Raw genomic sequence first — 13,060 nt, 5'->3', positions numbered from 1 at the left:
GTCCAAAATGGCACCTGCTCTATAGTCTTGCATGCCTTTGTAAGGTGTGTGGAGTGAGAGAATCGTCTGTACCATCCCTTTTATTTTTTTTTCTCTCCTGTAGTTAATCTGGTGTACTTTACCCACCTGGCTTCAAGCCTTATTCCCTCTAGGCTCTTCCTGCTGCTTTTCCACCAGTGTCTCAGGCTGCTGTGGTTTTGCCTCACCTCTCTTTCCAGCGCTGGTGCAGAGGAGACTCTCGGCAGCAGGGCTCCTGAGCCATGGGTACCCATGCCCTCCACGTCGATCCACATGTCCCTCTAACTCCGGAACAGTTCCCTGTGCAGTTTTTTCCCAAACTCAACCCTGAGACTTCACTATCTCCACTTTTATTAAAGTATCTTTTCCTGGACTATCACTGAGCTCTCTCCCTATTCCACCATCTTGGAACCCCCCTCCCCTCATTCTTTATACAGAATATTACACATAACCATGACTATAAAAGCCACTATGTGCTATGTGACACTGGGACTTGTGACTTCTATCTGTCCAACTGTTTTTTAAAATATTTTATTTATTAATTTGAGAGGTAAAGTTACAGAGAGAGGGAGAGACAGAGACAGAGAAGTCTTCTCTCTTCTGGTTCACTCTCCTAACAGATACAACGTGGGGAGCTGAGCTGATATGAAGTCTGGCGTCAGGAGATTCTTCTGGGTCTCCCACATGGGAGCAGAGGCCCAGGCACTTGTGTGTCTTCTACTGCTTTCCCAGCCCATAAGCTGAGAGCTGGATTGGAAGAGGGTGCGAACTTGTGCTCGTATAATGTGCTGGCACCACTGGTAGCGTCTTAACCCACTAAGCCACAGTGCTGATCTTCTTGGAATTGTACATGTGAAATACATGAAATCTGTTCTCTTTGTATTAATAAAACATTTTTTAAAATGATGATGATGATGATGCCAATGATGATGATAGGGATAAACATTTACCTGCTTTCTTTATAGTTACTCGTCTTGTAACTAGATGATCATACTGACTGGCTACTTATATACTGTAAGTCAGCGGCATCACAAGGATGGATGTACACCCTTATTACTCTCTGTGTGGGATTTGATGAGTGCATCCCTTTGGAATTGATTTTAAAGACAGGAACTTACAGCTATTCATGCCAGGTATATGTTGTAAGCTGAGGACAGCTTTATTATTATTATGTAGCCAACACTGTCATTTCTATCAATTTAACTCATCTGCATATTACCTCCTTTCTTAACTCACTTTTCAATTACTATAAAGAAGGAGAGATCCCTCATGTCATAGCGTGTTCAGTTCCTAATGACAGAATCTGTGGGTTTTGGCTGACTCCACCTGGGGCTAGTGTTGGTGTCTCCTCATTCCAGGCCACGTAGAGTCACTGCCCCAGTGGTGATACGATCACTATGCTGCTTACGTTTGAGGCTTGGGAGCATTGCAGAGAGAACATTGTGGGAGAAAAGGGAAAGAAATTTAGACAATGAAACAAAGAATTTGAGGGCTGCATATGCATTAGGGGTCTCGCAGTCCAAATGCCTTTATTTTTTATGACTTATTTACTTATTTTTAAAGTTTTTTTAAGGAATGCATTTTTACAGATTTTAGGAATATAGTGGTTCTTTGCCCCATACCTACCCTCCCACCCCAACTCTCATCCTACCTCCCTCTCCTTCTCCCATCTCCTTCTTCATAATGGTTCATTTGTAGTTTGATTTTATATACAGAGGACCAACTCCATGTTAAGCATAGATTTCAACAGGTAGCACTCATGCACACACACAAAATATAGAGTAGAGTTTGGGAACAAACTTTGCAGTCGATTCTCATAGTACAATTCATTAGAGGTGGATGTCCTACATGTGGAGTAAGTGCACAGAGACTTCCTTTGTTCCTTTAACAATTAACACTCTTATTTATGACGTCAATGATCACACAAGGCTCTTGCCATGGGCTTCCAAGGCTATGGAAGCCTTTTGTGACCATAGACTCCATCGGTATTTGGACACGCAAATGCCTTACTCTAATCACAATCAGTACAACAGAGAAATTTGGGATCAGGAAATGATGGACTCTGGTCACTGGCATTTGGGACATGTCAATCAGAGGAGGATATGGGGAGGCCCATTGCAGAGACTGGTAACTGTGGATGGGCTTCTTAAGTTCATAAACTCCCTGAGGCTGAGCCTGCTGTGCTGTGTTAATAGTGTGTGGGTATCAGTCAGGAGTTTCATCGCATTTTTCAAGAGTCAGTGCACTGTGAAAGATGCTGATAATCTGAGTCTGGGTAAGAGTCACGTGAAGAAAGGCACTGAGAGGATGGCGGGGCATTGATCAACAATCCAGGGAGAGGATGGGGAGAGAGCCAAGACATGACTGGGTGTAGCGGAATTTGCAATAAATAACTTCCCAGGGAGGAGCTAGTGTTTTTGTGTTGGTAACAAATGGGGGAGAGGTAATCACCAGCTGGCAGTACACATTCAAAGGGATGGGCCCAAGAGTCCAGCACTTCTTCTATTTTAAAGGTTTATTTAATTTATTTGTAAAGGCAGAGTTACAGAGAGGCAGAGGCAGAAAGAGAGAGAAAGAGAGAGAGGTCTTCCATCCACTGGTTTACCCCCCAAATGGCTGCAATGGCCGGAGCTGCGCCAAACTGAAACCAGGAGCCAGGAGTTTTTCTGGGTCTCCCACATGGGTTCAGGGTCCCAAGAACTTAGGCCATCCTCTACTGCTTTCCCAGACATATCAGAGAGCTGGATTGGAAATGGAGCTGCCGGGATTCGAACTGGCGCTTGTATGGGATGCTGGCACTGCAGACCAGGAATTTAACTCACTGTGCTTCAATGTCAGCACTTTTGTGTAAAATCCTGACTCAGTCACTAATCAGCTGTATAGTCTTAGATGAGTGGTTTCAGTTTTCTTAGGGTGAGTTTCCTCTTCTGAAATCTATTGATAGAAAGCTCTCATAGGATTTTCTTAGGATTAAACAAAATTGCAAAAATAAACACAATGCCACTCCTGTTGTGGCAAGTACTCCAACGTACTAGGAATTCAACAGTCACTTGGTTGTTGATCAGGTTTATTTATTTTCTCCAGGGAGTCCATACTCAAATTTTCTGCTGTGAGCACTAAAGTTGCTTGGACCATCTTCATATTTGATTAATCGTACTGAAAATCAGTTCAAAATCTATTTGAAGTACATTTGTATAAATATAAAATTTGCATTTCACAACCTGATGTTGTTCATGGACACAAGACAGCACTGTTATATACAATAAAGACACATTAGTGAATAAACCAGAGAAAAGTTCCTGCCCTCATGGCTGATACAAAGAGAAAAATGCGACAAATGTTATAGCATATTAGTAAGTGCTATGGGAAAGTAGAGCAGGAAAATAGATTTGGGCCTTGTGGAGGCAGAGTCGCCTGATTGGTGTCATCTAACTGGGCACCTAAAAGGAAACCTGGTGAAGTGAAATGGACACCATGAGAAACAATGTCTTGTTCAGCTCTTGTGCTGATTGTCAAGGGACAACTTACTACTTTATTGCTTTTAGTATTTTTTTTTGTTTTACTTAATACCATTCGTTGAACTCTTTAATTAACACACAATTATTCTTAGGTGCTTAAATTTAACTGAAAAGTATGCCCGTTAGATACAAGAGTGGAAATAAGAGAGGGAGGAAATGTACAGTTTGGCACATGCTCACTCGGACTTACCCTTAATGGGAGAGTTAAAAACATGCCAGGGGATTCCAATTCAATCCCATCAAGGTGGCATGTACCAATGCCATCTCACTAATCAAAGTGATAAGTTTCTGTTCCTAATTGATCATAATGATAGGATTAAGAGTCAAAGGGATCACATAAAGAAGACTAGTGTCTGCTAATACTAGATAGAATTAAAAAGGAGAGAACAATCCAACATGGGAAGTGGCTTTTCTTTGTTGGGAGGGCCTTTATTACTGTTTCAATTTCTTTCTCAGTAATGGGTCTATTTAGGTTTTCCATGTCTTCATAGTTCAATTTAGGTAGATTGCATGTGTCCAGGAATCTATCCATTTTTGATAGATTTCCTTGTTTGCTGGCATACAACTCTTTGTAGTAATTTCTGATAATTCTTTTTATTTCTGTGGTGTCTGTTGTTACATTTCCTTTTTCATTTCTGATTTTATTGATTTCAGCCTTTTCTTTTTTTAGTCAGTTGGGTCAATGGTGTGTCAATTTTATTCATTTTTTTCAAAAAACTAGCTCTTTGGCTGATTTTTTTTAAATGTAATACTGTTTATTTAACTTCAAAAACATTTGAGCATTCTAAACATACAAAAAAAAAACAACAGAACATTGCAAAGTCTTTTAAGTACAGAAGGTTCTTGAACTTCCATCGATGGTAGTGGCTCTTCAATTTGCTGACACTGAAGAGTTCTACAGTTTGTTTAAAAAAAAACAAACAGTTAAAAAACTACTGCACTTAACTAAAAAAAACAAAAACAAAAACAAAAAAACAAAACCCAACCCTTCTCATGCCAGCTGACCCCCCTTTTTTTTCCACAGCTACGAATGGCAGCAGAATGCTATGTCACTATATACAAAAACAAGACAACCTGAAGCGAAATGGATGCCCACTGCAGTGTCAACGGGTCCAGCCTCGCAGTGCATGCCCTGAGCTTCAGCCCCTGCACAGGCACCTGCCCCACAGCCTCAGTGTCACGCAAGGAGCATCGGGAGTTTGTCTCAGTTGTTTTGCTCTTTTTACAAACTATAGATATGTACAGCTGGTAACTCAGGAGCTCTAGCCCACAACCAGAGAGTCAACACCACCTTACAAAGTAAATGAAAATGCCGGAAACATCTTGAAATGCCTTGTCACACCAACAGCAAAGTGCACAGAGTGAGGAGAACACGCGAGTGCCTTTTCCTTTTAAAAATGTTTGGAAATATGTACAACTTTGATACAGTTTCAGGGTGCTCCAGACACCCATGGCCACGTCATGTAAACCACTGACAATTTCTAGAGCACTTTGAGAAACTACAATATGATCAGATCCAATTCTCGTTAATTAAACCTAATGAGGGCAAGACATGTCTCCAGTGAGAGGTGTTCCAGTCCCAGCGCTCCCCGACTCTAAGGTATTCACAAGGAGACAGAACAACAATTTTTTATTCATCTTCTTCCTCCTCCTCTTCCTCCTCATCCTCTTCGTCTTCCTCTTCCACCTTTTTCCGGGCAACTTTCGCAGGACCCTTTGCACCATCGAACTTTCCTTTAGATTTATAGTCGGTAACATCCTTTTCGTACTTCTCCTTGAGCTTTGCCGCCTTGGTGATGTACTGCTGCTTGTCACTGTCGCTCAGGTTATTCCACATCTCCCCCAGCTTTTTGGCCACATCGCCAATAGAGATTCCAGGGTTTGTGGATTTGATCTTGGGGCGGAATTCTGAACAGAAGAGGAAGAATCTGGACGGTGGCCTTTTAGGGGCATTGGGGTCCTTTTTCTTCTTGCCGCCCTTAGCTGGTCCATAATCCTTCATTTCCCAATCATAACGTACTTTATCCGCCTTCGCCATTTCATCAAATTTAGACTTTTCCTTTCCAGACATTGTCTTCCACCTCTCGGAGCACTTCTTGGAAAACTCTGCGAAGTTGACCGGGACCTCTGGGTTTTTCTTCTTGTGTTCCTCTCTGCAAGTCTGCACAAAGAAGGCGTAAGCAGACATCTTGCCCTTGGGCTTCTTGGGGTCACCTTTAGCCATCCTGACTGTATTATTCGCTAGTCTGGCTGTTTGGCTGATTTTTTGTAATGTTTGTTGGATTCAATCCTGTTGATTTCTTTTCGGATTTTAATTATTTCTCTTCTCCTACTAGATTTTGGTCTTGTTTGCTGCAGTTTTTCTAGATCCTTGAGATGTGTTGAAAGCTCATTTATTTGGTTCCTTTCCAATTTCTTGATGTAGACACCTATTGCTATAAACTTTCCTCTGAACACTGCTTTTGCCGTATCCCAGTTACTCTCCCATAATGAAATTCAATTGGATGATTCATATGATTTCAGGATGTTGTGATGCAATTTAAGGTGGAAGGAATTATGTGATGGAAATTGATAGATAATTAGTATTTTAGTAGGACATACAGATGACAGCTTTCAGAAATGATTACTGAGAGCTTTCCTTTTTTCATCCCTAAAAGAAGTTTCACATTATTGTATGTTTCTGAAATGTTAAAATATAGTTTAATATCAGGCTATGATTCTTATGTTTTCCAATCCTGAGAGATCATGTGGAAGTTCATGGGTACACCGTGTTATGGAGTGTATTTGGTGCTTCAGAGACATCAATGATTTATGGTTTATTTGAGGTAAAACCTTCAAAATCCTCTTTTAACTTAAAATATACTGGAGAAATGAAGTCAGATTGAGAGCCACGATGCGTCTGCCGATTCTTGGACTAGCCACAAGAGGGCTAGCCTGACAGGAGACTTCCGTATTCATGGACAGTATGTGTCCTCGGCTGTGATAGGCCCGTGAGAGCGTGCCCGGCTCGTGTCCTGCCTTAGCTTTCAGCTGGTTGGCTCAGTTCCCTTGTGCCCTGGACAGCCCCCTTTCTGTGTCTATAAAAGCTTTTCCCCTCCCAATAAAGTCGAGAACCCAGCTGCGCATAGGCGTTGACTGATCTCCTGGCTCTGGTGTGGTTCCTTTGCCGCTGACACTCATCATCCCGCTCGAATCCTGAGCTCCCCAGGCTGGCCGTGAGGAGCTCTATCGGAACTGCTGCCTCGTGACGAGCAGCAGTGTTGAAATATCACACAGTAGCTAAAAACATGTAAAGTGATTACACAGATCAGAAATTTAAAAATTAAAAAATCTTACTGCCTAAAAAGGGAAGAATTTTAATTAAATGTCCAAAAAGATTTGTCTTCATAATACTTGACCCAGTGGTCCCTGCAGATTTAAGATGCTATTGTCAATCCTGGCAAATGTGCTAGTTTTCTGTTGTTAGAAGACATGGAAGAGCAAAGCTGAGAGCATCAGAGGCGAACCTGTGGTTTTGGGAGGTATGTGCCTGAGAGGTGTAAGCTGTTCTGGGCCAGAGTCAAAAGGCAGTTCTAGTTTCACTCTTCGTTGGGTTTATCAAGCACACCAGTGACAGAAATTATATCATATCATGCCATCTAAAATAAAGTGGAAAAAATCAAATGTTTTTTTGTTTTGTCAACACTGGTGTACTCCCAGTTACTCTTCCATAATGAAATTCAATTGGGTGATTTGGTTGATTTCAGCATACTAGGATGTGGTGATGCAATTTCAGGTGGAGAGAAGTATGTGATAGTAATTGATAGAGAAGTAGTATGGCAATACTCCATACAGATGACAGATTTTAGAAATAATTACTGAAAGTTTTCCTTTTTTTCATCCCTAAAAGAAGTTTCACATTATTGTATACTGTGGAACATCAAAATACAGTATAACACCTGGCTATGATGCTGGTGGTTTCCAATCCTTAGAGATCATGTGGAAGATCATGGGTACACTGTGTTATAATGGAGTTTATTTGGTGCATCAGTCACATCAAAGGTTCATGGTTTCTTTGTGGGAAAACCTTCAAAATCCTCTTTTAACTTCAAATATACTGGAGGAGTGGAGTCAAATATGAGAGCCATGATGCAAACTGCCGATGCTTGGACAAACCACAAGAGGGCGCGTCGTTCTTCAGATGAGGGTTATTTTCCACATGGCTTAAGTGATTTGAAGGTGCATGTGTGGTACACTCTTCATTGTTTCAATTGCTGCAGGGCAGGGAGGCTGTCTTTCCAAGGAGCAAGGATTCTCCAGGAGTTCCTACCCAGAATCCAGGTTCTGGAGCTGGAGTTTCACCCTGACATCCGGGGTATATCTAAGGCTGCCAGGACTTTGTCTTTCTCCCAGCTCACCAGCCATGCTCTCTGCGTCTTGCTCAGTGACTGTGGTGGTCCTGCTGATAACTGTGTGTAAGTGATGTTTTTTAAATGATTTTTTAATCCAAGGTCTGGGTGAAGATTTCTACCCCAACTTCCTTCCTGGACTGTCCTGTTGATATATTCCTAAGTAACAACACTTTAATCATTTTAGGAAGGACGAATGGAGACTCAGTGACCCAGACAGAGGGACTGGTTATCCTCTCCGAGGGCTCATCTCTGACCCTGAACTGCAACTACCAAGCTGACTCCTATTCGGAATTCCTTTTCTGGTACGTCCAGTATCTCCATGAAGGTCCTCAGCTCCTGTTGAAAAGCACAACAGAAAACCAGAGAATGGAGCATCATGGTTTCCATGCCACTCTTGTCAAGAAGGACAGCTCCTTCCACCTGCACAAATCCTCACTGCAGTTATCAGACTCAGCTGTGTACTACTGTGCTCTGAGAGACACAGTGAGAGGAACCACAGGGGAAGTTGAGCACAAACCCAGAGGCGTGCAGCTGGGGCCTGGTGTGGGAAGCCCAGGGAGCAGAGAGCTAAGTTTTCCTGCAAAGTCATGATGTGTCTGGGAACACTCACATGGAAGGAAGAGATTCCAGCTTTGATATCTCAGGCTCGGGCGCCCTGGAGTGAGACTAGGAGTGGGAAGAAGAAATCTAATGAACAGGCAAGTTCCAGTTCTGAGAGGATCCTGCTTTCAGTAAAGGTGCCTCTAGTGTTCCAGCAGGTTGAAGATGTTCTCTGGTGTCTGCTGACGTTTTCAATGGCTCCTCTGCCAAGAGAAATGTGGATTAGGTCTCTCCTGAAATATCCTCATCTCTTGTTCTGGAAGATCTGCAAGGATCTCATCATTTTTGCTAAATATAAGATTTAAGTCATAGGCTCAATTTCCAGTTCAGTTTTCTGCTATGGCCTGGGAAAGCCTGCGAAAGAGCTTGAGCCTCCGCACCAGCGTGAGAGACCTGAAAGAACCTGGTGGATCCTGACGTCAGACTTGCCCAACTCCTGCTGTCGTGGCCATTTGGTTAGTGCACAGCAGATAGAAGATATTTCTGTATTTCCCTCTGTCTATCTGTAACTCAATCTCTCAAATAAAAAATAAATATTTTTTAAAGATTTATTTATTTATTTGGAAGTCAGAGTTACACAGAGAGAAGGAGAGGCGGAGAGGTAGAGAGGTAGAGAGAGAGAGAGAGAGAGAGAGAGAGAGAAAGTCTTCCATCTGCTGATTCACTCCCTAATGGGCCTCAACAATTGGAGCTGTGCCAGTCTGAAGCCAGGTGCCAGGATTTTCTTCCTGGTCTCCCACTTGGGTGAAGAGGCCAAGGACTTGGGCCATCTTCTGTTGATTGCCCATGCCATAGCAGAGAGCTGGATCAGAAGTGGAGCAACCGGGACTTGATCTGGTGCCCATATGGGATGCCGGTTGCAATCGGCAGCTTTACCTGCTATGGACAGTGCCAGCACAGAAAATATATCTTAAAAAAAGTATCATAAGGTAATGAATGCTCCAGGAACACAATTGCATCATTTTTCAATTTAGTACTTTGACAGTTCTAAGAGAACTGGCTAATGAAGCTTAAAACACATGTCTGAGGGGCAGTGAGCAGCTTAGGCAGCCTGCCTAGGATGCCCACATCCCATTCCTCTGATCGAGTCCCTGCTGTTCTGTTTCCAGTCGAGCTTCCTGCTAATGCTCATAGGAGGCAGCAGAAGGTGCCCCAAGTCCTTTGGCCCCTCCACATGGTAGGAGACCTGGGTGGAGTTCCTGGCTCCTGTCTTCAGCCTAGCCTAGTCTGTTATAGGCATTTGTGGAATGAACCACCTGATGGAGGATCTCTTTGACTTTCCCTGTGTCTTTGCAAGTCTGCCTTTCAAAGCACTCATAAATAAATCTTATATAAAAAAAGGAAAGAAAAATCTGAAAATAACTAAAATCCTTTGCAACATTGGATGCCCAGATTCATCCTTTCAACAAATATGTGAGTACCTATCATGGTTCAGGAGTTGTTTAAATTATGAAACCTTCTGTATAATGTGCCTCCTTGTTTATTAAAAAATGCTGCTTCACAACATTTATACATTGGAGTATTACAGTGAAACTCACCAAATGGTCCTGTTCCCTGAAGTTGGAAGATGACTTGTGCTAATGGCTTGTGAGGGTAACTCCCAATTATATTGAAATCTGAATCTGTGTCAGGTCAGAGTTCCTTTGCACAAAATTTTCAATTGTACCAGGTACTGACAATCTGAGTTTTAAGCTGTTATATCAGCCATTGTGCTCCTTAGGGTAGATTTTGTCAATTCTGTTTCCTCACATCCTCCACAGTCTTGGTGTTTCCAAAGTTAAAAATGTTGATCTACGTGGTAAAGTTTCCACAAGTTGAGTTTCCTCTTTGTGGAGTTCCCTGCTCTTTTGGGAAATTCACCACTCTCTCTGTGATTCCTAGGTGTATGTTATTGTGTCTTGATAATAACTGGTGTAATCTGCCTTAAAATTGTCTTCTGTACATGACTTCCTTTTTGTTATTTATGGTTATTTTCAGCACATATTTTTATTAATATAAAGAGAACAGATTTCATGTATTTCATAGGTACAATTCTAAACAAAACCATATTCCCCTTGTCCCTCTGTCCCTTCCTAAATTCAACTACTTCCTTCCCATCTTTTTTGTCTTTTAAATTATCTGCAAAAAATGTAATTTCAATCCACTCTATAATCACAGGCTTAATGTACCACTAATCATAATATTCAACAAGTAAAAACTAGAAGAGCACAGTTCCATAGTGGTTCAACAAGGGCTAAAACCAACAATCAAATCACCAGATGTTCATTTCATCCCTATAGTTTGTTTTTGGATTCCATATTAAACACTGCATATGAGAGAAACATATATTTGTTTTGTGGGACTGGATTATTTCACTAAGCATAATGGTTTCCATTTGTATCTATTTTGTTGCAAAAAAAAGGATTTCTTTCTTTTTTTATGACTGAATAGTGTGCTGTTGTGTTTATATATATACCACATAATCCAGTTGTCAACTGATGGGCATATGGGTTGATTCCATATCTTTGGTATTGTGAATTGAGTAATATACATGGGAATACAAATAATTCTTTCATATGCTGATTTCATTGGTTTCGGTAAATTTCCAGCAATGGGATGGCTGAATCTATGGTATATCTAATCTCACATTTCAGAGAAATATCCATGCGGTTTTCTAGTTGTACTAATTTACATTCTACAGTCAGTCTATTTTTCCACATCATCACTAGCTTATATTATTTTTTGATTAGAGGAGACGAAATAAAAAACTCCAACCAAAAATAATGATAAGCAAATGGAAATACTAACCACCTTGATTTGTTCAAAACTCATAGTGTACATGTGTTGAAATATCACACAGTAGCTCAAATACATGTACAGTGATTATGTAGATCAGAAATTTAAAAATTAAAAGAGTTTACTGCCTATAAAGGCAAGAACTTTAATAATATGTACAAAAAGATTTGTCTAGCTAATACTTTACTCAGTGGTACCTGCAGATTTAAGATGCTATTATCAACCCGGGCACACGTGCATAGTTTTCTGTTGTTAGAAGACATGGAGAGCAAAGCTGAGAGCATCAGAGGTGAACCTGTGGTTTTGGGAGGTATGTGCCTGAGAGGTGTAAGCTGTTCTGGGCCAGAGTCAAAAGGAAGTTCTAGTTTTATTCTTCATGGGGTTTATCAAGCACACCAGTGACAGCAATTATGGCATATCATGCCATCTAAAATGAAGTGGGAAAAAATCAAATGGCTTTTTGTTTTGTGAACACTGGTGTACTCCCAGTTACTCTCACATACTGGAATTTATTTGGATGATTTGGTTGATTTCAGCATACTAGGATGTTGTGATGCAATTTCAGGGAGAGAATTATGTGATAGTAATTGATGTAGAAGTCATATGGCAGTACCCCATACAGATGACAGCTTTCAGAAATTATTACTGGGGCTGGTGTTGTTGCATAGTGGGTGACTGCCAACTACAGTGCTGGCATCGCATGTGGGCACCGATTTGGGTCCTGGCTGCTCCACTTCTGATCCAGCTATCTGCTATGGCCTGGGAAAGCAGTGGAAGGTGACCCGAGTCCTTGAACCCCTTTAAATGCCCCGTGGATGACCCAGAAGAAGCTACTGGCTCCTAGCTTCAGATTGGAATAGCTCCAGCCATTCTGGCCAATTGGGGAGGGTGGTAAGCTAGCAGATGGAAGACCTCTTTCTCTCTCTCTGTCTCTCCTCTCTGTGGCTCTGACTTTCATATAAGAAGATAAATACTTTTTAAAAAGGAATCATTACTGAAAGTTTTCCTTTTTCATCCCTAAAAGAGTTTTCACATTATTGCATGTTTTTGAAACATCAAAATACAGTTTAAAGCCTGGCTATGATGCTGGTGGTTTCCAAGCCTGAGAGATCATGTGGAAGATCATGTGTACACCGTGTTATAATGAAGTGTATTTGGAGCATACATCACAAAAAAGGTTTATGGTTATTTTGTGGGAAAACCTTCAAAATCCTCTTTTAACTTCAAATATACTGGAGGAGTGGAGTCAAATATGAGAGCCATGATGCAAACTGCCGATGCTTGGACAAACCACAAGAGGGCGCGTCGTTCTTCAGATGAGGGTTATTTTCCACCGTGCTTAAGTGGTTTGACAGGTGCATGTTTGGTTCACTCTTCATTGTTTCAATTGCTGCAGGGCAGGGAGGCTATCTTTCCAAGGAGCAAGGATTCTCCAGGAGTTCCTACCCAGAATCCAGGTTCTGGAGCTGGAGTTTCACCCTGACATCCGGGGTATATCTAAGGCTGCCAGGACTTTGTCTTTCTCCCAGCTCACCAGCCATGCTCTCTGCGTCTTGCTCAGTGACTGTGGTGGTCCTGCTGATAACTGTCAGTAAGTGATGTTTGGTTTTTAAATGATTTTCTGTTCCCAGGTCTGGGTGAAGATCTCTAGCCCCACTTCCTCCCTGACTGTCTGTTGACATATTCCTAAATAACAACATCTTAATCATTTTAGGAAGGACGAATGGAGACTCAGTGACCCAGACCGAGGGACCAGTT

At 41.7% G+C, this 13,060-nt stretch overlaps 1 pseudogene; it reads right to left on the bottom strand.

Moving 5' to 3' along the window:
- Positions 1 to 4,771: 4,771 nt before the first annotated feature.
- LOC149123047 (high mobility group protein B3 pseudogene) lies at positions 4,772 to 5,782 on the bottom strand (annotated as a pseudogene).
- Between the last annotated feature and the right edge of the window lie 7,278 nt (positions 5,783 to 13,060).

Source organism: Oryctolagus cuniculus, chromosome 12 (assembly GCF_051225735.1).
Source record: "Oryctolagus cuniculus isolate XC-2025 breed Fujian yellow rabbit chromosome 12, ASM5122573v1, whole genome shotgun sequence".
NCBI classification, from domain to species: Eukaryota; Metazoa; Chordata; class Mammalia; order Lagomorpha; family Leporidae; genus Oryctolagus; species Oryctolagus cuniculus.
This window is presented reverse-complemented; position numbering and strand designations above follow the sequence as displayed.